General features: G+C 35.1%; 1 long non-coding RNA gene across 1 annotated transcript in view; it reads right to left on the reverse strand.

The window, feature by feature from the left end:
- Positions 1-15,578: 15,578 nt before the first annotated feature.
- The window catches only part of LOC149950979 (uncharacterized), a 277,136-nt gene continuing 266,925 nt past the window's right edge, over positions 15,579-25,789 (reverse strand). The window contains exons 2-3 of the long non-coding RNA XR_016479840.1: positions 15,708-15,757; positions 15,579-15,622 (exon numbers count right to left, since the gene is read on the reverse strand). This is a non-coding gene — a long non-coding RNA (uncharacterized LOC149950979). The remainder of the gene's footprint in view (positions 15,623-15,707; positions 15,758-25,789) is intronic.

Raw genomic sequence — 25,789 nt, forward strand, 5'->3', positions numbered from 1 at the left:
TTTTTTATAAATATTTCTTGTATTATATAGAGAAAAGTTATATAAACAACAGAGCAATACAAAATAAAATTGAATTTTTTGAAAAAAACCGTTTTTTAATTCACATTAAATATATACAACGTTTGTTAGAGCAACCAGTTTTTTTTTTCTCACTGGCTCTGTGGAATGTCTCCTGGCAAAACGTGATCTGCGTTTATAATTTTATTGATTAATTCAATCTGGCGCGGAAATGCGAAAGTTGGGAAAAAATAGAGTAGGATCAATAATACCAGATGTTAATAAACATTTTTGCGTTTAATTGATATAATTAGTCAATTGTTGAAAAATCCAAACTAGTTTTAGAAGGCTGTAACTGTAGTTGATAACGTTTACACGTGACGATAATTAAGGGTGGGTATCAAATCAGTTTTACAAGGTTACATTAGAATGTTGAACCAGTTATAGCTCGCAATCCGGCAGAATTTCATATACCGTGTCTTGTACGATGGCTTTGCGTGTTTCTGGTAACTTTGTTCATCAGAAAAATAAACTTATAAATCAAAGTAAGTAATGTTTCATTTTGAAAATAATTAAAATTATTAAACTTAATGTTGTTTTAATTTAGCCACCGTTAAACACCCGTTCGTTTACTGTGTATAGTCAGAGAAAATTCTATTTACAATGTTGCTATTTTTAATTTAATTATTATTATTTTTTATTTATTTTCAATAAATGGTTTTTGGAATTCTTATTGATTATGTAACTTAAAAATGTTTTTCCAACTTTAGAATATATTATTTTACTATTAAAAATTAACCAGCCATCCATTTGTGTAAAATTATAGCCTTTCGAGTTGCAAAAGTTAGTGCTCGGCAGTAGATTAATCCATGAATAAAATAAGCTCGGCTATATTTCAATATTTATTTAAATAACTAATAGTTTAATAAAAATTGCAAAATGTTTAAATAATTGAAAGTGAATAAGCCTATTATTTAAATAAAAATAAACAATTACTTAAATAAATACCGCTTTTATTCATTGTAATTTGTTGTGTTTTTAAAATATGTATTGATTGTTTATTATGTCGTTATTGTATTATTTATTTATCTCCAAAAGTAAATAAAGTTTCATTTCCACAGGGGTAAAACATAAGTTATTGGGCGGATATTGACCAGCCCCATTGTAATTTGTTTTAAAATGTGTATTTTATTTCGACAGGGGTAAGTTAAATTGTATTTTATTTCGACCGGGGTTATACATAAGGGGCTATATCTCGGGCGGATATTGACCAGCCCCATTGTAATTTGTTTTAAAATTTGTATACATAGTTTGCACCGAAGGGAGGGGCCTATGGTCTCCAAGGAAACTGGGAGGGTGATCAAAAATTCAAACCATTTCGCGCGTAGCTACTAAATAGGTAGCCATTTTGTTGGTAATCTCGTCAAAGCGACAAAACTAATTAGATTTATGCTTTAAAATTTTAAATGGGCCCTAAACAAAGTCAGATAAGATTCTAAGGCCGGGTTATTTAAATAAAATATCAAATTACGACAGAAATATCTACGAAAAGAAGTTGACAAAGCTTATCAAAGTTAGGCCTTTGCGGTCATCCTTTTTACAATTACCTTCGCTATCGAATAAACAATTTTCGCTCCCCTTGGTAATTGAACTACTCGAACAATTTTTAACCAGGCAGATAACCATTTTTAACGTGAAACTAATTTCTTAATCATTTGAAAATAATTAAAATCCGCAAACAGACGATTGAAACTGTTAACCCTCCCGTTTTACTAAGAAATCTACACCGGCAAAATGGCGGCATAGTTCATTCTAGCTCAAATTAAATATTTATTCTTGGTTCTTTTATCTATACTTGGAACTGCGTCATTGATGACGTAGGGATGCAAACTATGTATTGATTGTTTATTTATTTATTTCCAAAAAGTAAATAAAGTTTAATTTTCAACAGGGGTTAGTTGGATATCACGTGATTGGGTGTGGCCAAAAGTTGCCAAGGCTATAAAGCGAAGGTTTCCCCATCTCGCAAATAACTAATTAGCATTTTAAACTTTATTTATATTAGTTTAGTTGATTAAAGTATTTTGGGTGGGGCCAAAACCGCCAAGGATATAAAGCGAAGGTCGCGAATTCGTTTCCCCATCTCGCAAATAACTAATTAGCATTTTAAACGGCGAAAAAACGAAAAAAACGAAAAAAACGATATCAAAAGTAAATAAGTGTAAGTATTTGGTGGGGTTACATATTACCGCCGATATCTCAGGTCGACCTTGTCCGATCGTGACCAAACTTGTTGATTTGATAGACCGAGGCTTAGTGGTTGTTGACAGGTGTCAGGCGTCGAGGTCAAAGATTATCTTCAAGGTGAAATTTGAAAACAAAAATATGTTTTTCGATTTTTCCAAGGACAAAAATTTTTGGAAAATATTTTGGGGGGGTGGGGGGTTGTTTTGGTGGCCATCTTGGCGGCCATCTTGGAAATAAAAGTGCTAAGTTTTAGTTTACTACTACTCATGTTGCTTACTAACTGCGACCATGGTCAACGGTGGTGCCTCCATGTGTCGACAGCCCAAGAGTCACACAAACTGCTTGGTGGAGACCCGAACAGAGGCGGGCGCTTTCCAAAGGCAAACGTAACGCCAGAGCCTGCGTTCAATTAGCCATTTAGAGTACCATAAAGCCTTCTAGCGGCCATCGCCAGAAGCTCACGTAGCTACTGGATTGCCGTCCGCAAACTCACTAAACCTCTACAAGACTGGAGGTAGACGACCTTAGCAGACGAAAATACAGTAGGTAAGCGACCTTCTTGCAGTGGCCGCTAAATGGTTCTATGCTAACCGAAATGGTTAACTGCGGAAAATTAAACTGATCTCTAAAGTGATCGCACTTTCATCAACGGCCATCGTGACGTCAAAGGCACCGGTACGCTCCGCTCGTCGCCTGGTTATAATAAGAAGGTTCGAAGGTTATGCTGCCATATAAAACAATTCTAAATTTAAATATTTGGTGATAAAAAAATTCGCCAGTAGAAGCATGAACGATCTGAGGGATGTGATATCAAAGAGATTATTTATTTATTTAATAGACACACCTAGAGAAAATTAAGGAAACTTGTTGGCTGTCAGAGTTTATTTATTTATTTAATAGACACCCTAACGCAAATTTAGGAAACTTGTTTGCTGTCAACTATTTTAAAGTTATTATGTTAATTTCAAGAGAAAATAACGGTTAAGTACGTGATTAAAGGGGCCCAAAACCTTACATGTACGAGTGTAGTCTAAACGCTTTTATTAACTCTTCATGTACCAGCTATACCTAACACTTTGTAATTTCTGACAAATAACTTACATGGCCAAAGCTGAGAAATTCACGCATGCGCAATGAATTAAAAAAAAAAAAGTACTAGCAATTTTTTTTAATGCGTCTCAGCTTTTGAGCCCCTTTAAGATATTTAAAAAGATAGTTTAAACCTATTTAAAAAAAAACTTTAGAAGCCACGTGACTGCCGAATAGATATTTTGAAGTAATTATAGACAAAAGAAATGTCAATTAGTAGCACCCCGACACGGAAAAGTAGTCAATGGTATTCAATTTCCGGGTAGTTGATCATGATACTATTTAATTACTGGAAAAAATTTCATACGGGAAGGGGGGTGGGACACAAATTTCTTGCAATTGAAACCCATTCAAATGTTTCGTCCCTCCTTAAATTCGAACGCGCAACATTTCGACGAGACGGTACGGAAATTGTAACGCCTATAACCACAACACCACACTTTAACACGCCGAGCTAGTACTTCTATATGACATTTTTTTAATAAAAAACCAAGGCTTAAATATATCGAGCTTATGCATCGCATATGGACGTCATTTTATTTCATTTTTCATGGACCAGCCAAAACGCTACCGCCATCTAGTGTTACCTATTTATATGGAAATAATCAATATTCTTAGAAAATTAATATAAATTTTCTATTTAAATTTAATAGAAATTATATAACAAAGGCCACTCAATGAAACTAGAATTCTTAAAAAAATTTACCACTTTACAACAAACCAGTACCCGCGTGGAAAAATTACTATAGTGACAAAAAAACGGCATCTCACCTCCCAAATCGCCTACTTTTTCCCTTAACTTTCCCATAGCGTGAAGGAAACGAGTTTAATGTTAAAAGTCGAGGTACACTCTGTTCGAAAAGTCTTGACGCGTTGTATTTTTAAAATTAAAGTGGGGGTAATTTAATTTCTATACGAGCTAGGAATATAATCTCCGGTTTCTTTGAAATTGTCGGATGAGCCCTACCATCGACATATTTCTACTTTGGCTAAAATCTATTGTTTGACCAATTATCGCCTAAAAACGGGAAATCGAAAATATGCAAAAACTTAAGCGGTCGGTTATGCTAGTTTTAAACCTGATTTTCCTGTTCCTTAGGGTCGATTTGAATAGGAAAAGTGTCGGAATAAATCATTTTCACTCAATAGTTAAAAAGTTACAGCCGTGCAAAGATTTTACGAAAATTGGGTTTAAACTAATAGCAAATTGAGTAACGCCGGCACGTTGTTAAGCTAAGGTGTTAAAAGCGCGACATAATCACAAATCTGGCGTAACATATAATTTTTATATGCCATAAACGTCAGGAACTGATTATTCTACTATAGCTTATAAATATTAGCAACTATAAAGGTAAAAGATAAACCTAAAAAGAATAAAATATAAATGTAATTGGTATCTTGCGCGATTAAAAGGAAAACTCAAGTATCGTTTTTTAATTTCTGTAGATAGTTACGGGTATTTAGATTTCAGGCAACGATATTTGATTTAAGAAATAAATCTAAATGGTGAAAAGTTTAGAAATAAATAGAAATAACGAATCCTACCCTGGAAATTTTTAATGCCAAAAGCAACCTAACAACAAATTAAATAAGAGTGTCATTTGTATCCGCTATAATTATATACACCTGGTTTAGTCGTTCCTACGGTGCAATTTATCAAGGTGGTCAAGAAAGTTTTACTACCGCCACCCTTCTAAAGAGGTTCTTAACAAGTATAAACCGCGTCGATCTATACTCAAATTATTTATAACCGCGACAAGTAACATGGCATCCAATTAACATTAATAAACAGACAAATATTACCAGTAATTGATCAGAAAATGGCCTTAATCGCCTACAGTTGTTATACTGTTGAATACTGTTATTCAAAATAGTCGTCACCATATAACAAAATCTTAGGAGTCTGCACTCAACCTCATGAATAAAAAACAACTTGTAAAATTACGTAGAGAAATCAAACGTTTTTGTTCAATCTTTCAGCGGTAACTATGCCGAATGATGATGGTTGAGATAGTAACGTCGCCACGTTATAAAGAATATCTGTAGCTTAAATATAAAGAAAATGATTTCAAAGTGAACGTTTTATCTAGCATCCTATATTTCCCGTGGTCGTCGAAAAATCGCGGTCTTTGGTAACGGTCTAAGTTACCAATGATTTCGACTAGGGTTTCGAAGGATTAATTGAATCAGGCAATCTGGTTACTATTTCTATTATCAGATATGTTTTCGATAAGCTACCTGATTTTTCTGGTTCCCTGTACCCTTTTTTATCTAACCTACGGCTTTCGGTAACCGACGAGACCACAAACATAGAAATAAGTTTTTTTTTCTTAGAGAAGCGCGTAGATATCTGTCTTTACGTTGTCTACCTTCAGTCATCTAGTTAAATGATTTTATTCTTTTAAATTTGTGTATGGCCAAAAATTTACTTAGTTTCACCAAGCTAATATAAAAATACACTAAAATAGTATATCCGCAGTTATCGCGGATTAAAGATACAATTTAAAAATTGACGTAAAATTTGTATAGAACTCAAAATATATTTTAAATTTCATATTTTAAGGGGATGGAACTTCTGAATTACATCGTTTTGGGGGGAAAAGTATAAATTAAGTGATTAATATTAAAAATTCCAACGTCTAAAAATTCGGTATATAAAAATTCGTTCGCGTTACAAAGGTGGTTAGCTTCGATTAATACTTATTGAAGTAAGATGCCCGGCCGTTTAAGTGAGCGACAACGTTTACGAGTAATTGAGCTGAGAGAGAGAGGGGAAAATTGGACCATAATTTCCAATGTCGTTGGTTGTTCCGTAAGGGGTGCGCAGAGAACTTATCAAAGGTTCCGTACCCATGGCACTGTAAAGGTAATTTATTTTTTATTTAATTTATTTATTTCCATAACTAAAAAAATATAATGCTAGGATCTCCCACGGAGTGGGCGACCTCGTTTAACCAACGACCGAGTGAATAGGACTCTAGCCAGAGACGCAACTCTCAATAAGCACCTGTCATTAAGGAAGCTGAAAAGGCGATGGGAGACGAATTTTGGGCTAAGAATGTCTACAAACACCGTTTGGAGAAGACTCAAGGTTGCGGGTTTAAGGCGATACCGCTCTTTGTGTAAGCCAGTTCTTACCAGGCGACATCGACGTATACGCTTAGCCATGTGTAGGGACCTTCTCAGATTACCAAGGGAATATTTATCTCGTTTTATTCTCTTTTCAGATGAAAGGGTCACTAAATTTCCATTGGCTATATTTCTGAATATTCATGATGTTTTTTCTTAGACTTTTCAAAGTTGTTCGTCGTCTCCGACAGTTTGGGTGACGAGAAGGAAACGAGAAAGATCGGCACCCGAGATGATCTACCGAATTAAGACCAGTGGCCGTTTCTCGGTTAATGTGTGGAGTTGTATTGGCGATGGGCAGGCAGGAATAATGCACCGTGTCCAAGGTAGACTGAATGCTCAACGTTACATAGAGATTCTAGACACCGCAATGGTCCCATCTGCCGCAGCGATTTACGGGATTGAGAACGGTGGCAGGTTTGTAGATTCGTGTTAATAACGCTTAAATGTTCCATCCAAAAGTTTTCTAATTTTACTTTTAGATTTATTTTTATGCACGACAACTGCCCTTGTCATAAAGCTAGGGTTGTTACCCAGCACTTAGAAGATATCGGTGTAGAAGAATTGGATTGGGCGGCCATTTCTCCGGATTTAAATCCGATTGAGAATTATTGGGCTTTATTGGCCAGCCTTATTGAAAAACGAATCCCAGAATCACAAGAGGACCTTGCGAATATGATTCAGCAAGCCACCAACCTGGTTCCCGCGAACTTCATTAGGAAACTCACCGACTCATTCCGTCGGCGATTGTTAGAGTGTGTCCGCAGGAGAGGAGATGCAACTCCATATTAAGTGTTTTTAAAATTATAAATCTTTTTGAGCCTTAACCTTCTAGTTATAGAGATTGAGGCTGTTATATTTACACAAAGGCACTCAATAAAATTAATTGATACGTTGCTCTATTGGTAAAATTTACTTCTATCAAACTACACCAAAGCAGCGCCGTTGACATTAATCTTAAAAGGTTTTTTTTTAGTCCCCACTTGCATAAGTTACTTCTATATCCACGCAAATTACTTCTAAGTTAAGTATTTTTTTTATAGGACAAACTTTTTTGAATATCACAAAAGAAAGTGGCTTTACCTAATTCGCCAAATAACGAAAGACTTAAAATTGATAAGCGTTAAAACAATCCCAATTAAAGAGAACTCATTATGGTATGCGAAACTCCGAATATAAAACTCGTGATTGCACTTATATATTCAATCCGGCACACAAGTGGGGGTGAGGCTCCTATATGGCCTGGGCTATCTTGTTTAAACAACTTCTGGTTCAAGCTGATTTTATCTATGTCACCTAAACTGAAATCTACATATTTAAGGCGAAATCCTTCAAATGTTTAGAACTGAAAACCATCACTAGATGGCAACAGCGTTTCAAATTTGAATTAAGTTTTTCTTAGCGTCGCGCTCTACAGACTAATACAGTATTGAGTAGAAATTTTGCAACTATGAGTTATGAAATTTTTTGTTGCTTCAAATCGTAATATTAATAACTTACTATATCTCGGCCCACAAGGACGCCAATTAAAAATTAACGTTGCTACATGTTTAGAAATGTAAAATGTCATACATTAGACGATTAAAGTATCGAAAATGAAGACCAAAATGTGATTTTAAAAATAGGTATAACATTTTTGTTAAACAATAAATAAGGCTTAATTGGACAATCCAAATACTCTGAAACCTGGCCTAATATTTATTTATAAAAATTAAACAAACCGCACCGTTATCTCTTACCTTCATTCAAACGCCTATATATATGATGACAAAATAAACCGAAATATAATTTGGTCATAGGGAGAGTTTTCCAAGTGCCCAAATGCGGAGTCAACCTAGTCTTCTTTACGTGTATTGAAAATAAATCTACATAGAATCGATTAACTACTGAAAATAATTGTATTATGGTCAAGAAAATATTTTGTTTTTTTTAATTAGGCTTATTTTACATCTTCATTTTCTCTAATTTCTACTAGTGGTTGTAAAAAATATAAACGGTTTTTACATTAAACCGCCAAAGGCTAACGCGTAGCTGCTCGGTCTTCACACGCGTCACGGATATAATGATTTGAGTATAGATCGACGCGGTTTATACTTGTTAAGAACCTCTTTAGAAGAGTAGCGGTAGTAAAACTTTCTTGACCACCTTGATAAATTGCACCGTAGGAACGACTAAACCAGGTGTATATAATTATAGCGGATACAAATGACACTCTTATTTAATTTGTTGTTAGGTTGCTTTTGGCATTAAAAATTTCCAGGGTAGGATTCGTTATTTCTATTTATTTCTAAACTTTTCACCATTTAGATTTATTTCATAAATCAAATATCATTGCCTGAAATCTAAATACCCGTAACTATCTACAGAAATTAAAAAACGATACTTGAGTTTTCCTTTTAATCGGGCAAGATACCAATTACATTTATATTTTATCCTTTTTAGGTTTATCTTTTACCTTTATAGTTGCTAATATTTATAAGCTATAGTAGAATAATCAGTTCCTGACGTTTAAGACTTTTCGAACAGAGTGTACCTATATATAACAAGGCCACGACTCGTTACAATACATACATTAATACAATAAGCAGGGCTACCTTACAATAAGAGACCGGTTAAGTAACGATAATTTCAATAGAAGTGCAGTTCTTTCAGAGTGCAGCTGCTAAAACTGACTCTTCCTTTAGAGGACAGCTCACACAAATGGAAGCCGTTTTATTTATTTTTATGATTAACCGAGTCATAGTGAAAGTTAAATTTTCAAAACCTAGACGCCATCGCCACCTGGTGTGATCTATTTATAATTAAAACCTGCAACATTCTTAGAAAATTATTTTACTACACTTTTTAAATTTAATAGAAATTATATGCCGGAGAAATTCAATGAAACTATAAACACAGTCCCTTTAAAACATTTACATTAGCACTATAAAACAAGCCGTATTACCTCAACACGCGTGGAACAATTACTATGGCGTAAAATGAAAAGCATCACAGCACCAGTGTTTCCACTCTGCGGTAGAGATTTTCGCCTATTTTAGGGGCAATTTTACCAGTTTTCGCCGGTTCTATAGTCGATTTTCGCCGCCGTTTTTTCCCGCAATTTCCCCCCATACATTTTCCCTAATTTTTCACTGCATATTTTACTTATCTTTATTTCCAATCTTAGATTTGGGCAATATTTTTTTATATAAAAAAAATTCATTTTATTTCTTCAAATGTTATACATTTTTTATTGGTATATATAAAAATTGAATGGGTGGACATAGGGGGCAGAGTAGAGGGACTACAGAGACGGCGATTTTTTAGTTTTTCTGACTGAAAATATCGAAAAATATTTTCGCCGTTTTCAATGGTTTTCGCCGCTTTTTCGCCTTTTCACCGGTTTAAAAATTTATGGTGCCCACCGAGACAGTTTTCGCCGAAAACGCCCATTTTCGCCGCAAAGTGGAAACACTGCACAGCACCCGAAATATCTACTTTGTCACTCAACTATCCCATAGCGTGAAGGCATCGAGTTTCATTTTAAAAGTCAAGGTACCTATATATAACTAGACGACGAGTCGTCGCCAGATTATAATATGCATAACGATATAAAATACTTTCCACGAAAGGGGACTCGATCACACAAGCACGCACCTTACGATTGAGCTACAGCGTCCCTATCCTCTCGACCGTGATTGTGTAGTTAGTCTTTTGAAATTTATTTCCTAGTATTGAATAAAATGTTATAATAATAATCCGAAATAAAAAAAATAATATTATTCTGAATCTAACATTTGTGTTACAATTAAATAAACAATAACCTTATTATAAATAATTTAATTTAATTACATTTATAATAATTTAATTTAATTTATAATAACTTAATTACATTTATAATAATTTAATTTAATTTATAAAAATTTAATTACATTTATAATAATTGAATTACCTTTATAATAATTGAATTACCTTTATAATAATTGAATTACCTTTATAATAATTGAATTACCTTTATAATAATTGAATTACCTTTATAATAATTGAATTACATTTATAATAATTGAATTACATTTATAATAATTGAATTACATTTATAATAATTGAATTACATTTATAATAATTGAATTACATTTATAATAATTGAATTACATTTATAATAATTGAATTACATTTATAATAATTGAATTACATTTATAATAATTCAATTACATTTATAATAATTCAATTACATTTATAATAATTCAATTACATTTATAATAATTCAATTACATTTATAATAATTTAATTACATATAATATATTCCTACTGACACGGATTGGATGACACCCATTTAACAATTTTCGCCCTCTCTAGATTCGACCCATCGCATTACGACGAAACTCAACGCCTGTAACCACTACACCACAATTTACCACGCTGAACGTTCATTTTTATATCACATATTTTTTTACTAAAAGACCAAGGTTTAAGAATCTCGAGCTTATGCGTCGCATATGGACACCATTTTATTTTATTTTTCATGGACCAAAGTCAGTAAAGGAGGCTAACACATCAAGGTTAAAATTTCTGACCAAAACGCTACCGCCATCTGGTGAGACCTATTTATATTTATCTGGAAATATTCAATATTTTTAAAACATTAATTATAAATTTTCTATTTAAATTTAATAGAAATTATATAGCAAAGGCACTGAATGAAACTATAATCGCAGTTCCTTTAATAGTTTTACCACTATACAACAACCCTTTTTACTTGTAACCGCGTGGAAAAATTACTATAGTAAAAAAAACAAAACGGCATCTTACCACCCAAATCACCTACTTTTTCACTTAACTTTCCCATAGCGTGAAGGCAACGAGTTTAATGTTAAAAGTCGAGGTACCTATATATAACCAGGCGACGACTCGCCTGGTTATAATTAACATTCTAATAATTTCGATAGCAATAAATTTTGATGTGGAACTAAAAAGTAGCGGAATAGGTATAAAATGTTCGTTTTGGTAAAGTTGCGTTTTAAGAAATACCACGTTAAAAATCATAAAAATGCCTTTCTTAATATTGAGTTTTTTAAGGAAACGAAATTATGTGGTATAAAAAGGGGCTTATTCCTATATGTTGTATTACAATTTCGCTGATTTAGATATCTACAACAACGTAAAATTTTATTCTAGTGGTGTTCAACATGTACAAGGTTTACAGTCTGATCGTTCTGGTTGCGATGGTAAGCATGTATACGGCTGTCGTTCTTATCAACTGCAATTGTATAAATTCCTAAATTTAATTATATGAAATTGTTCTCAAAATAGTGTCTTGGGAAATCCATCGACTACGAACCGGCTGTTCAAGTTGCAGCACCGTTTCAACCATTAACTTCTGAAAGTATTTTTTCTGGAGCTCCCAATGAACACCTAGCGCAACCATCCGTAGTCATTAAAGAACCTCTGCCCGTTGAAGTCGCCCAACCAGGATTGACCATCGGTGAAGTTCCAAGTGAAGTTGGACAGGTTATCGACTTCCCCGCCCCTTTGGTCGACTACAAAGCTCCTGTCGTCTACTTGCCAAAGGATGTCCAAGAAGTTGTGGATGTTCCCCATGCTAACATAGAACTTCCGGGAAACAGCATGGTCAGTAAGGAGGTCCATCTTAACCTACCCGCTCCCATCATCGAAGCCCCGAAGCCAATCATCCACAACAAGGACGTCCTCTTCCGAATTCCTCAACCAGTCATCTACATTCCCAAGCCCATCATTCAGCACAAGCCAATGATCTACAGAATGGGACACACCGTGAGAATTTTAAGGCCCATCATCAAGGCGCAGCCATACTTGTTCAAAGTGCCACAGGCCCAGATCATCGGCAAGAGTGCCTACACTCAGCACATACCCGAAACCTACAAAGGAAAGAGCATTCTATAGGACTTTTAAAATAATAATAGGCTTACGAGACAATTTAATCTGAAATGTAAATATGTAATTTATACATAATAAAGACCTACTTTTTATGTGAAATCTTTCCAATTTGTTTTACTTTTTTTTGGCACTACAGTTGGAGTGGTTTAGTTATATCTTTTATAGTGGTGCTTCAAGCTCTGTAACGGCCAGAGGTAGAAGTCCTTGATTATCGGAGAAATTTAATGTTTGAAAGTGTACCAGGTATAGATAAAAAATAGATTTGTGTTTTCGAAAAGATTGGTGATGACTTAAGTTAACTTTTCCGTGGTAATAAATCTTAAATAGGCAGCTTAATTGTGCTAAAGTGTCGAATTTTTAATGCGTATCTTATTTCTATTTACGATATCGGTTCCTACAGATCAAAAACAGTTAAATTTAAATCGAGGGTATTATCAATATTTGCTCTGATCTGAGAGGAAACTGAAGCTTAGCCAATCTAAAGGTTAGCTCTTGCTTCGCAATCACGTGATGATAGCCTATTCAATAGCGTAAGGATTATATCAATATTCGCATTTTCGGGTCTGCTTATTGTATGTTCCATGTGAAATAAGGTCGGATTGAAATGTTATTGTCATACAGCGGCATACTAAATGGTGATTAATAATTAATGCTTCTATTAACGGAACCACTCGTTCGTTATAAATTAAGCTAAGTAAGTTATTGTTATGAATAATAAACATTTTGTCATTGTTAACTGCCGATCCTCGCTAATGAATATTTAACGCTTTCAATAACAACATGAAATGTTTGCCGGCAAAGTTCAAAAGTATTTGAAAATTCATCTGTCGTGGCTCCTGTAATCAGAATTCTGTTTCAAGCAAAACTGATATTCAGGGTGAGGGGAGTCTCTCTTATTTGGCGGATGAATTTGAAAGAACCATGTTGAAAAGGGGAACTCTAGTATAGAAATCCCGATAATATTTTAAACAATTTGCTTCAAGACCAATTAGACTTTTGAGATCAAAGAATCTTTATAAGTACCGAATTTGGCCTTTTTTGGGTTTAATTTTGCAAGGCGTTGTTTTTATTTATTCTAAGACTAGATAAAAATAAAGACAAATGTCAAAAGCACAAAAAAGTTTAAAATTTACGACTTTTACTTGGCTTTTTCTAGATGGATGGATGGCTGGTGTTGGACTTATTTCACTGATAACCAGAAATGAACTCACACTACTGTCGATCTGTTTTGTTCTAATTGACAATTTTTAGATATTGGCCTTTAAAATGGTAATCCTAATCTGAAATAGTTCATATCGAAAAGACGAAAACACACTACAATCTTAAAATAAGCAATATCAAATTTACTTAAAGCCATCTAGACCATGAAATTTTTGATTTCACAGTGTCGATATTTTTAAAATGGTACCTTGCTTGTGGCACTGCGTGAAAACTTGAAACCCGATCCTTCTGCGTTTGTTAAGTACGTTAGTTCTCTCCTGCTTGTTAGAGGGGTTTTCAAATCAAATCAAATCAAAGCATATGTATTAGTAATTTTTAATGTTTTTACAAGGGTGGCTTGGTTAAGTCAAAAAATTGACTTGTGAACCCTTGAGCTCTAGGGTTTCCCCTTTCCATAAAACCTTGCTGGGGTTAATGGTAATTTTAAATGTAAGGAGCTGTTGGCTTGCGTAGAATGAAGGGCTTTCCACCACCTTCCGAAGCAACCTAATCTGGCTACCGGCAGTTGGCTTCACGAATCACAAGTCATTAGCTGACTTTAACATGTACTGTTCCTTGGGTATTAGCTTTACCCATTAAATTTTTGAAGGTTGCTTGAAAATCCATAAAACACAGTATATTCATTGAGTATAGCGGTGATAAAGTTACCATTTTAAAAATATCGACGATGTGAAATCAAAAATTTCATGGTCTAGATGGCTTTAAGTAAATTTGATATTGCTTATTTTAAGTGTGTTTTCGTCTTTTCGATATGAACTATTTCAGATTAGAATTACCATTTTAAAGGCCGATATCTAAAAATTGTCAATTAGAACCACACTGATCGACATGGAACATACAAGAAGCAGACCCGAAAATGCGAATATTGATATAATCCTTACGCTATTGAATAGGCTATCATCACGTGATTGCGAAGCAAGAGCTAACCTTTAGATTGGCTAAGCTTCAGTTTCCTCTCAGATCAGAGCAAATATTGATAATACCCTCGATTTAAATTTAACTGTTTTTTATCTGTAGGAACCGATATCGTAAATAGAAATAAGATACGCATTAAAAATTCGACACTTTAGCACAATTAGTTAAGCCTATAAGAAAACCATCACTTTTTAACAGAGCTGCCTATTTAAGATTTATTACCACGGTAAACTTTTAAATCATCACCAATGTTTTCGAAGACACAAATCTATTTTTTATCTATACCTGGTACACTTTCAGACATTAAATTCCTCCGATAATCAAGGACTTCTACCTCTGGCCGTTCCAGAGCTTGAAGCACCACTATAAAAGACATAACTAAACCACTCCAACTGTAGTGCCAAAAAAAAGTAAAACAAATTGGAAAGATTTCACATAAAAAGTAGGTCTTTATTATGTATAAATTACATATTTACATTTAAGATTAAATTGTCTCGTAAGCCTATTATTATTTTAAAAGTCCTATAGAATGCTCTTTCCTTTGTAGGTTTCGGGTATGTGCTGAGTGTAGGCACTCTTGCCGGTGATCTGGGCCTGTGGCACTTTGAACAAGTATGGCTGCGCCTTGATGATGGGCCTTAAAATTCTCACGGTGTGTCCCATTCTGTAGATCATTGGCTTGTGCTGAATGATGGGCTTGGGAATGTAGATGACCGGTTGAGGAATTCGGAAGAGGACGTCCTTGTTGTGGATGATTGGCTTCGGGGCTTCGATGATGGGAGCGGGTAGGTTAAGATGGACCTCCTTACTGACCATGCTGTTTCCCGGAAGTTCTATGTTAGCATGGGGAACATCCACAACTTCTTGGACATCCTTTGGCAAAGTAGACGACAGGAGCTTTGTAGTCGAACAAAGGGACGGGGTAGTCGATAACCTCTCGAACTTCACTTGGAACTTCACCGATGGTCGATCCTAGTTGGGCAACTTCAATGGGCAGAGGTTCTTTAATGACTACGGATGGTTGCGCTAGGTGTTCATTGGGAGCTCCAGAAAAAATACTTTCAGAAGTTAATGGTTGAAACGGTGCAGCAACTTGAACAGCCGGTTCGTAGTCGATGGATTTCCCAAGACACTATTTTGAGAACAATTTCATATAATTAAACTTAGAAATTTATACAATTGCAAATGATAAGAACGACAGCCGTATACATGCTTACCATCGCAACCAGAACGATCAGACTGTAAACCTTGTACATGTTGAACACCACTAAAATAAAATTTTACGTTGTTGTAGATATCTAAATCAGCGAAGTTGTAATACAACATTTAGGAATTAGCCTCTTTTTATACCACATAATTTCGTTTCCTTAAAAAACTCAATATTAAGAAAGGCATTTTTATGATTTTTAACGTGGTATTTCTTAAAACGCAACTTTACCAAAACAAAGATTTTATACCTATTCCGCTACTTTTTAGTTCCACATCAAAATTTATTGCTATCGAAATTATTAGAATGTTAATAGTTAGTTTTCGTCTTTAGTACCTGAACGACAGGATTCTGCATGACCTTGCATGACCCTGCATGACCCCGCAATAAGAAGTGAAACGCCTCTCTCGCTTCGGCCCTATTATTCGACCCGAGCTTACTGATTTCCCTCTTCTTTCACCTCTTGCTTTTGCAATTGAAGGGCTGCCTCGACGTCACTCCGATGACGCGACTATCGATGAAGCAGATTTCGGAAATAAAGTTAACACGCCCCTTATTCAAAAATTGAGCGTACAGTGCCATCTAGAGTTATTTAAGGTAAGAAGGTTTGCATTGCTATCTATTTTGCATTTTTTAATCGATATTTTTCTAACGCCATCTTTTTAGAAACCAACAAGTTGGCAAGCCAAAATATACCTCTCCTCGGAAATATTGTCCCTAGTGGTATTAATTTCTCGAGATGACCCTCTAAGTTATATCTCCCCAATTCAGAGTTATTTACTAATAACGTAATCCCGGTTCAATCCCGCCCGGTATAAAATTTTAATTTGAATTAAAATAATTGAAACGAAACAACAGAGATTAATTTGTTCAGAATATTATAAATTAAGTAGTTACAACAGTGAGTTAGACGTACTAAAACAATGCACAATTGACTTTAACCCTATTTACGGTACAAGTTTAGCAGTTAAATATAATACGAAGCCAATTTTAATGAAAGAAATATCTACAGAGGGTATTTGTATTTTTGTCGCTTACGAAATACTTGCCGCATACTTAACGCTCATTTTATTTCAACGTTCGCCCGATCAAGATACCGTAGATATCTGGTAGTGGACGACTCGTAGACTGTCGGAACCATCCTGTTGACGTTGGGACACATACCGCATGAAAAAGACCAAAACCGTCCAATTTGCAATATCATATAATGACTCGCACACCCAGGATATCAATGACTGCATTAGGAATCTTAGATATTCAAATATCCACACCACCAAAAAACTTATTAACAAGAAGCGAAAAACTTACCATTCACAAAGCACAGAAAGCCACTTGACTAAACGTATATCAATAAATGACCGTAGAGGGAATAGTTAGGGTTCTTTATAAATAAACACAAACGAACCCAATTGATGAACTGCATTAAACATCTTAATCAGCCGAGAAAACGTTTAAAATAAATTACGACCGAGTTGAAAACCAGACCAACTCGATATGTTGTTAATAAATGAATTATTAAGCTTGAAAACCAATACGCTAAACCTAATAGATAAGAATATACGACTGAAAAAACTAAATAAATTACAAAAAACTAACGGGTTCTACCCTTTATCTTATCTGCTGACTGCGCTAAAACAAGATTTGACCATTAAATTTTTTGAAAATGCGACGTATACACTTTGAAGGTTCCGTCAAAAATTATCCTTTCCCAAACGTAAAGGTTCTCAAAACATTAATACACAAAAAATAAGTAAAAAGGTTCCTCCAAAAAATGAACCATTTTGCGGAAGAAGTAAATAATTTTAAAAGAATAAAAGATAAAACAAATATACAACCGCAAAAATAAAACGTCAAATAATAGAAGAAAACAATCTTTAACTCCATTCATTAAAAAAACCCTAAACAAAAGTATCAAATTGAAATAAAGCAACTTATTATATTAAACAAGATTAAGTCTTTATAATTTTTTCGTAAAAAAACCACATTAGGCCTTCACAATTTCATTCGTAAAAAAATTCAAGACTTTGTTAACTATTATGCTTACAATGAGTGTCTTATTTGCAGTATAGCTTGAAGTTATCGTTGGTTCTGTGGTAGAGCGCTCGACTGCCTAACTGAACGGCCCGGGTTCGAAACCTGGGTGACGCATTTGTTTTTAATCAAATGAGAAATCGCTAAATTAGAATTTCTTCGATGCAATAATTTAAATCTTCCACGAAATCTTGCTCTATTTTAATTAAACCAAAATTTCGTACTCTATTAAATACGCTTTCGATAAAGCTGAAGGTCTAATTTTCAATGAAACGTAATAAGTGGCGGTGGTTCTGTGGTAGAACGTCCGCCTGTCAAACAGGCGGTCTCGGGTTCGAAACCCGCCCGATGCGATCGCAAACTGATACTAAGACGAATACCGTGAACGTTTGGTGGAAACCCTGCCATTGGATGTTGAGAGGTAGCATTACACTCAGCACTCGGTCCGTCCCAAAAGTCAATAAGAAAGAGTTGGAGACATACCACCCGTACATACACACCACAAACTCAACATCCACAAACGTCATAACAATAACACAACATTACCACCCTACACATGAACATTACAATAGCGAAATAGCCAAACCACTGAATTAAACCTGTCGTGACCGCGAGCGTTGACGAAAACAAAACCACCAAACCAACCCCAACTGCAAATTAATCCGTTAACGCTCACCGTCCCACGGTGGTTTTGCAAACACGGTTTTTCGACTTAGTTCCCTAATTACTAGCAACTGCGAACGCAGAGATCTCGAGAAACTGCGTACGCAGTGATTACACTTTGCACCGAAAATGCGAACGCGTTCGCAGGCCTGACAGACCCACAGACCCACAGACAGACCGACCCACAGACAGACACGGTCGTTGTATAACCCCTCCTAGGGGACTTTGTCCCCTCGGAGAGGTAAAAAGTAGTAGCCATGAAACAATGCCATATATTTTTAATTTCATCAATTTTGAACGACATCTTTTACAATAATAATAAATTAGATAATAAAATAAATAAAACAACACGAATTATTGCGAAAGTAAAGGCAGTGTTTTAGTTTTAAAATATTTGAAATAGTTATTATCTACCAGATTCGGCAGTGTTAGTGCCATCATCATGACTAGTCTTGATGATGGCACTAAAACTGCTAAAACCATATTATTTTATTATTATTCAAATAGTATATTATAACAAAATCAATAATTGTCCATAACCATTTTTAGTAATCTGAATCTTAATTGAAATTTATTCAGTATAAAAATTGAATTGCTCTTTTCATTATATTTTTGACATATTCTTCTGCAGTGTACAATTTATTGAAATAAATTAACATTAAAGTATGTGCCAATTATTAGCCACGCACCCTTAGCTGTAACGTGAGGGCCAGTATCATCCAAATAGTTATCTTCAACTACAAGGTATAAGAAAAAAAGAGCTTTTTCATTTACTTTCCTTTCTGCGTCTGTCATTGCGGTTAAAAATCCTGGGTCAATGCCTACCCAAATTCTTTTGCTGATCAATGCCGCTTTAGTCCTTAATGACCATGCATGATAACTCCCTTTGCCAGCCGATAGTCTGGTGATTCTGTATTCATCATTTGTAGCCGTTATTCTTCTTTTGATTTTGTCACACACAAAATTTCAAAAGTTGAATAACGCTCGCGTTGTTATGATTTCCTTGTTCTGTGCCAATTAATAATAAGTCGTTTCCCTTTACCTAACAGGGTTCGTACACGAGCTGGAAAACCTGGAAAAGTCAGGGCATTTGAAAATGTTTCCAAAAGGTCAGGAAAAAGTCAGGGAATTTTAAAATGACCCCAAAAAGTAAAGGAATTTTAAAATAGGCCTAACCCAAAAAAAAATATTTTCAAGATTTTTAACTCAAACCATTGGTTTATTCTACAAAAATGGTCAGAGAAAATTTGGAAATTTGGTCAGGGAAAACCTGGAAACGTCGGGGAATTTAATTCCGGAAATTTTGTACGAACCCTGCCTAAACTCTGACTTAATTGGTGCTTGTGAAAACGTCGCGAGCCCATAACCTGTTCGAAAATTACATGAGCTAAAATCATTTTTAACGATATAACAGAATGCTTCTATTAACAATAACGAACTGATGCATTATACACCAATAATACAAAACGAGAGAGAGTTTAACTTTTGGTATTGACTCATCGAGTTCCGCCTATTAAAAAGGGGTCGTTTGTCTTAGACCGTGGCGGTATATCTGCCACGATTGCAGCATGTCTGTACATTTCTAAAAGGGCGCGTTTCAGTTTCTAACATCATTAGCTACCCTGCTGGCGGTTGAACTCCTTACCCGTTCGAATGAATCCTCGTTTGCAAGAGACGCCCTTTACAATCACCAAAATAATCATGTTTGGGAAGACACAAATCCACATTGGGGATATGAACATCTTCACCAATTTCAATTTGGGCGTTTAAATGTTTGGATTGGTCTTGTTGGAAACCGGTTAATTGGTCCAGTATTCTTACCGCAAAATCTAAATGGCCAGAGTTATTTAGATTTCTTGAGAAACGAGCTAGAACAACAACTGGACGAACTGCCGTTGGCGCAACAAGCAAGCCTGTGGTTTCAGCAAGACGATGCCACGCCTCATTACCACAGAGCCGTGAGAGATTACCTAAACATCGAATTTCCACAACGATGGGTACGGAGAAACTGTCCCGTACACTGGCCAGCGAGGTTGCCTGATCTGACTCCGTTAAATATCTTTCTTTGGGGCTTCGTCAAGGACAAGGTGATCGCCACTCCGGTTGAGACCCTTGAAGAGCTGCGCCAACGAATTGTAAGCGCTTGCCGGGAAGTAAACCCGGAAATGATTCAAGCCGCCTTCGACAATAGGATTGTTCGCGACCAAGCTTGTATCGCAGCCGAAGGTGGTATTTTCGAAACGTACTTATGAATTTTGATGGTAAGTAGATAAATAAAACGTCTCTTTGTTTTTTCAAAAAATTCGCATTTATCATCCTACGAAATTAAATCGTGTAATACCTTCTTTGCCATTGTCTCCTCGATTTTTCAGCGGTTTTTATTGCATTAAACTCCAGATTAACAAATTTCTGACTTTCATAAAGTTACACTACTCTCCCAATGGAATTCAAAAAAAAGTTATTTTAGCTTGCCCAACTTGTCACTTTTTCAAGTCGTATTTTTTCAGTGAAATATACGTCTATTTTTTCCGCGCCAACGCTATTTGTACGTTTTCTGTGACGCTCTACAATTTTCTCATTGACAATTTTCTTATAGCACCTAGCGCTTAAAATTTAAATTTTCAAAAAACGTGAAAATATTTTTCGATTTAGATGCAATTTTGGTAGATAGTGTCCCCCGGCACGTATGTAAAACATCGAAGTGAACAATTGAGCCAAAATTTTAAGAAATACACCCTTTTGAGGCTCATCGGTACTTTTTATATCAGTTCCTAGAGGGCAAAATAAAAAAAGCATTTATTAAAAAAAAATGTTTAATAGTAAACCAGTTCAAAACTAAATATCGAATAATTTGAGAAATAAATATTAATTTTCATTTTCTCATAAATATAACTTTATTATGTTGAATAATTAATTAATTTATAATTTTCACACAATATATTGAGAAAAGCTTTAAACTTTGCCACAAAAACCTTTTACTTTCGATGTAAGTTCCCTTGAGAGATAGTCTTGGGTAATACAATGCTCGTAATTTACCAAAACATGCACTTTTACTACTTAAAAAGCATGGCGGCACTGATTATCGATAACTTGTAACGAATTATTCTACAGTGAACACCAGGGCCGTAATTAGGGGGGGGGGGGGCGGTCAGGCCATGCCCCCCCTGAAACGTATGAATGTATGTACATTTTTTTTATCTGTTTCCATTGCGTGCCCTCCTGAAATCAAATCCTGGTTACGGTGCTGTTGAACACTAAACCGAGAGTTGGATTACTAAGTCGATCTCTCGTGAAAGCGTTGTTAATTTAAATATAGAAAAAATAAACTTATGAACAATTGCTCTTAATTATATGATATCATGAACTAAATCTACATTAAAAGTGTCAGAACATCACAATCAGTGCCATCTCGCGCAATAAGCGAAAATCTTTAAGTAACATTAAACATTATTCGTACTTCGGTACAGTTATTCTTTTGAAACCGAACTTTGTAACCGCACTACGGCTTCTGGATTAAACTGAATGAAAACCACAGTATAGGAAATACCCAAACCGATGAAGGACAACAATATCTTTTGGGAGATAGAGAAACAAGATCCCGCTCTGAAGTACAGTTTCCTAGAGAGCAATTCGCAGTACAACAGAAATATTTGCCTCGAATTTTCTTCGCCCGAGAAAGCGGATAGAACATCAAAAACACGATCATATTCCTCGGGCAATTTCGACGCGTGGAATATTAGTAACATCAGTAGCGCCAAATCTTTCAGATAGATTGAAATGAACGAGAAGTAGCTATTAGTGGATTTCCCGAAACCTAAACTTACACAATGACTACACGTGAACAGTGTAACTGTAAACCAAACGAACACTACATTCGCGAAGATTTTGTTCATTTCGTTAACCATGCGTCTAATGTCCACCAATTGTTTTCGAAATGAAAAGAAACAAAAAGATTCTTGGTTTTTGGAAAGTCTTTTCACGTTAGTTTTCAAAATTTCAGCTACAATGTTGGTTAAAAAACAATACAACAATACCTGCCCAATTCCAATTCCGACAACTGCGGAGGCGTTTAAACTGTGGTAAACGAAAATGTACACTTTAAAATATTTCTTACATCCGAAACAAGTTAAATTAAACCTATTGGGTTTGTGGTTTTTAGTTAAAGATTCGCCAATGTAGGTTACCGAAAAATAGGTCATACAACATGAAAATATAACGGCTATTATAAGTATCGTCACAAATCGTAACATAAATTTCTCAACTATTTTCTTATCAATTGAATTTGCCCTTAGAATAACATCAGAGTAAATCCTTAACAAACTTTTCCTATTAAAACAGAAATTAAAAAACGACAGCACAAAACCGCTGCTGGATATCAAAGGTCCCAGATTAATTTGCGATTGTTTGTGGCGAATGCCGTTTAGAAACAAGAAATAAATTATTAAATATATAACCCACGTTAGAAAAAGCGCAGCTAGTGAGGACCATACTATTGAAAATTTCACTGCAGCTGTCCAGATTCGCTGCGACACTTTCAGATGCATCATTCTTATGAAATTGATTATATATTTTATTCGCTATAGAGCCAATATATCTGTTCGGAAAATAAGGTCTGTTTGTGTGTAGGAAGGGTGTGTCTTTAAAATATGAAGTGATCTTTGTTATTTGGAAAAAATCGAATTGATTTAGAATCGACCAAATATAAGGGCGTTAATGTTTTGTTATTATCCAAATAATAAGTATAATTTTTCATTAAACAAAAAAAAACGTTAAAATGAAATTTAAAATAAATGAAATAATTGTCTCATTTTATAAAAGATATCAATACCGATTTATTTACTGTTAGAAAAAATTAAACAGATATAATAGATCTATAATCGTATCTGACCAAAGATGGACGAATTTTTAATTGGCTCGCTAATTTGGCACGCTTCTGGCCAAAGTTACGCCCTTACTTTCCACTTTGTACTTGTTGGACTAAATTTACGCAGATTTTAAATTGACATGATCCATTTTTCCTAACTGGACAAAGCTTAGTTCTAGGCTATTGTTTTCCCATTTAAGGCACACATTTTAAATTTTAAGCTTAAGCCCGTGGTAGAATTTATTGAGTATGATTATACAAGAAATGCATATGACATTTCATGTACACCTCTTATAAATTAAGTGGTCAAGTGGACCACTAACCCTCTCCGATTTAGTAAATAAACTGGTCCGGCCACCGCCTTATTTCCCACGCTGCGCTGGATTAGGGAAAGTTCAGCTCTGAAAATATGGCACACGAACACGTGATCAGAGATTTCCCGCAAAAACTCTTCAATTTTGCGAGACTTGTGCGGCGTACACATCGATGTTTCTGTTAACAAATTTGAAATCTTGTCGGCGTGACGTCACGCCGCTTTTGAAATACCGGCTCTGTCACACCCGTTTTTACGTTGCCCCCTTTCTCAATTATACCTGCTCTAAGACTGCCTTACTCCTGGGAACCTGTTCTCGTCGGTGAAAACCCCTTTTTGTGGGCTGGGGATTTTTGTAGTAGTCCTTGCTCAGATCCCATATTCCCACTGGAATGGAAATGTGTCTAACAAACTCTCATTTCTCTTGCATCTTACACAAACACGATGCAAAATTCAAATCTGTCATATCTCCAATTCAAGTACTATGGCGTCACAAAACCCCAGTGGGTATTTTTGACCAAAACCTGACCTGAGCGGAGCGAGCTAGCGACAAAATAAATAATTCAAAGTTTTATGTAGTCTTTACCTATCTACCCCTTTTCTCTAGCATCCCCTTGGACCGCGAACGGACAAAATTTCCGCTAGCTCTTACTCTGTTTCTTCGGCTAACACTATACCTTGGCCTCTGACACCCCCTCTAACGCCCCCTACCATCCCTCTCCACTTCTCTACAAAACTTTCCCATAGAACTCGCTCCTAAGAGAGCTACGCTCGCTCCGCTCAATAAAAACATAGTAACTCCAATAAAAATATCTGACGTAACAAATTAAACAATAGTAATTGACCATTTAGGTTACCATACAGCACTCTAGCGGCCAACGCAAGAAGCTCACCTAACTACTGGATTTTTGTCTGCCAAGGTCGTCTACTCACAGTCTAGCAGAGGCTTAAAAGGTTTAAGCCTCTGCTAGACTGAGTAGAAGCCCTTAGCAGACGTTGGCCGCTAGAGTGCTCTATGGTAACCTAAATGGTCAATTATAACAATATAAATAATTTAACCCTTTTTTCTACCGAAAGTGTATTAGGATATTAGATTAAAAAATAAAAACTATAAGTACAATATAAAAGTATATTAGTATTTAAAATTAAAATGGGAAACCAATTAAAATAATACAATTTCAAATATTAATATAGATTAAATAGGACTTGACAACGTATTCTATTTTCAGAGTATTTGTGATATTGAAAAGCATTAAGACGCCATGGAAGTTTACATTTGTTGTTTGTGTGGCCTGAAAAGATATACGCCACTCTCGTGAATTAGCCTTTTAAGATCGTTACATTTTGACGAACGTGGTCGAAAATTTAAATGTGCATTTAATATATGCGATAAAACGTTTAGTAAGTTCGAATCACTCAGAATTCACGTTTATCAGCATCACATGCACAAAGGAATTCCTAGAAACGTAATCTGCGAAACAGTTAATGAAACAGACGACTTTATTTCAGAAAATGTAAACGAAGATGAAGTTCTGGACAAAATAAATATTTATACAATTGTTAAAAAAGGTCAAGACATTGTTAACCTCGAAAATCGCGCAGCAATAACTGCATTAGGAATTCGTGAAAAATTTAAACTTCCTAGCAGCGTCGCTACCAATATTTCTAAAAGTATCTCTAAACTTTTGGAAGGTTGTATAGAAGCTGTAGTTAAACAGATTAGAGGGGTGGACAATAATGAAAATGATTACGAAACTCGAAATATTACTAGAAACCTAACTGATACTATGAAAACAGAATACGGTCTTAAAAAATATTGTGTTGACAATTTAAACTTAGTTGAACCTGTTGATTATATTCTCGGAACAGGAAATGTGAAAAAAGGTGTTTAAGGAAACTATGAGCTACGTGCCAATAATTAAACTTCTTAAGAACCTTTTATCATGTAATGATGTATGGGAAGAATACAACAATTTAAAAAAATCAAATGAAAAATGTTTCGCTGATTTTAACGATGGCTCAATTTGTAAGAATCACCCAATTTTTGGTTCTGATCCGTTAGCTCTGAGACTTCATTTCTATCTCGACGAAGTTGAGTTAAATAATCCTTTAGGGGCCAAGTGAGGTTTACATAAGGTTACTCTAGTATATTTTACAGTGGGAAATATTCACCCTAAATACAGAAGCAAGCTTAGCTCTATTAATTTGGCTTTGGTTATAA

The sequence above is a fragment of the Leiobunum rupestre genome, chromosome 3, assembly GCF_980474605.1.
Source record: "Leiobunum rupestre chromosome 3, qqLeiRupe1.1.hap1, whole genome shotgun sequence".
In the NCBI taxonomy this organism is placed as follows: domain Eukaryota; kingdom Metazoa; phylum Arthropoda; class Arachnida; order Opiliones; family Sclerosomatidae; genus Leiobunum; species Leiobunum rupestre.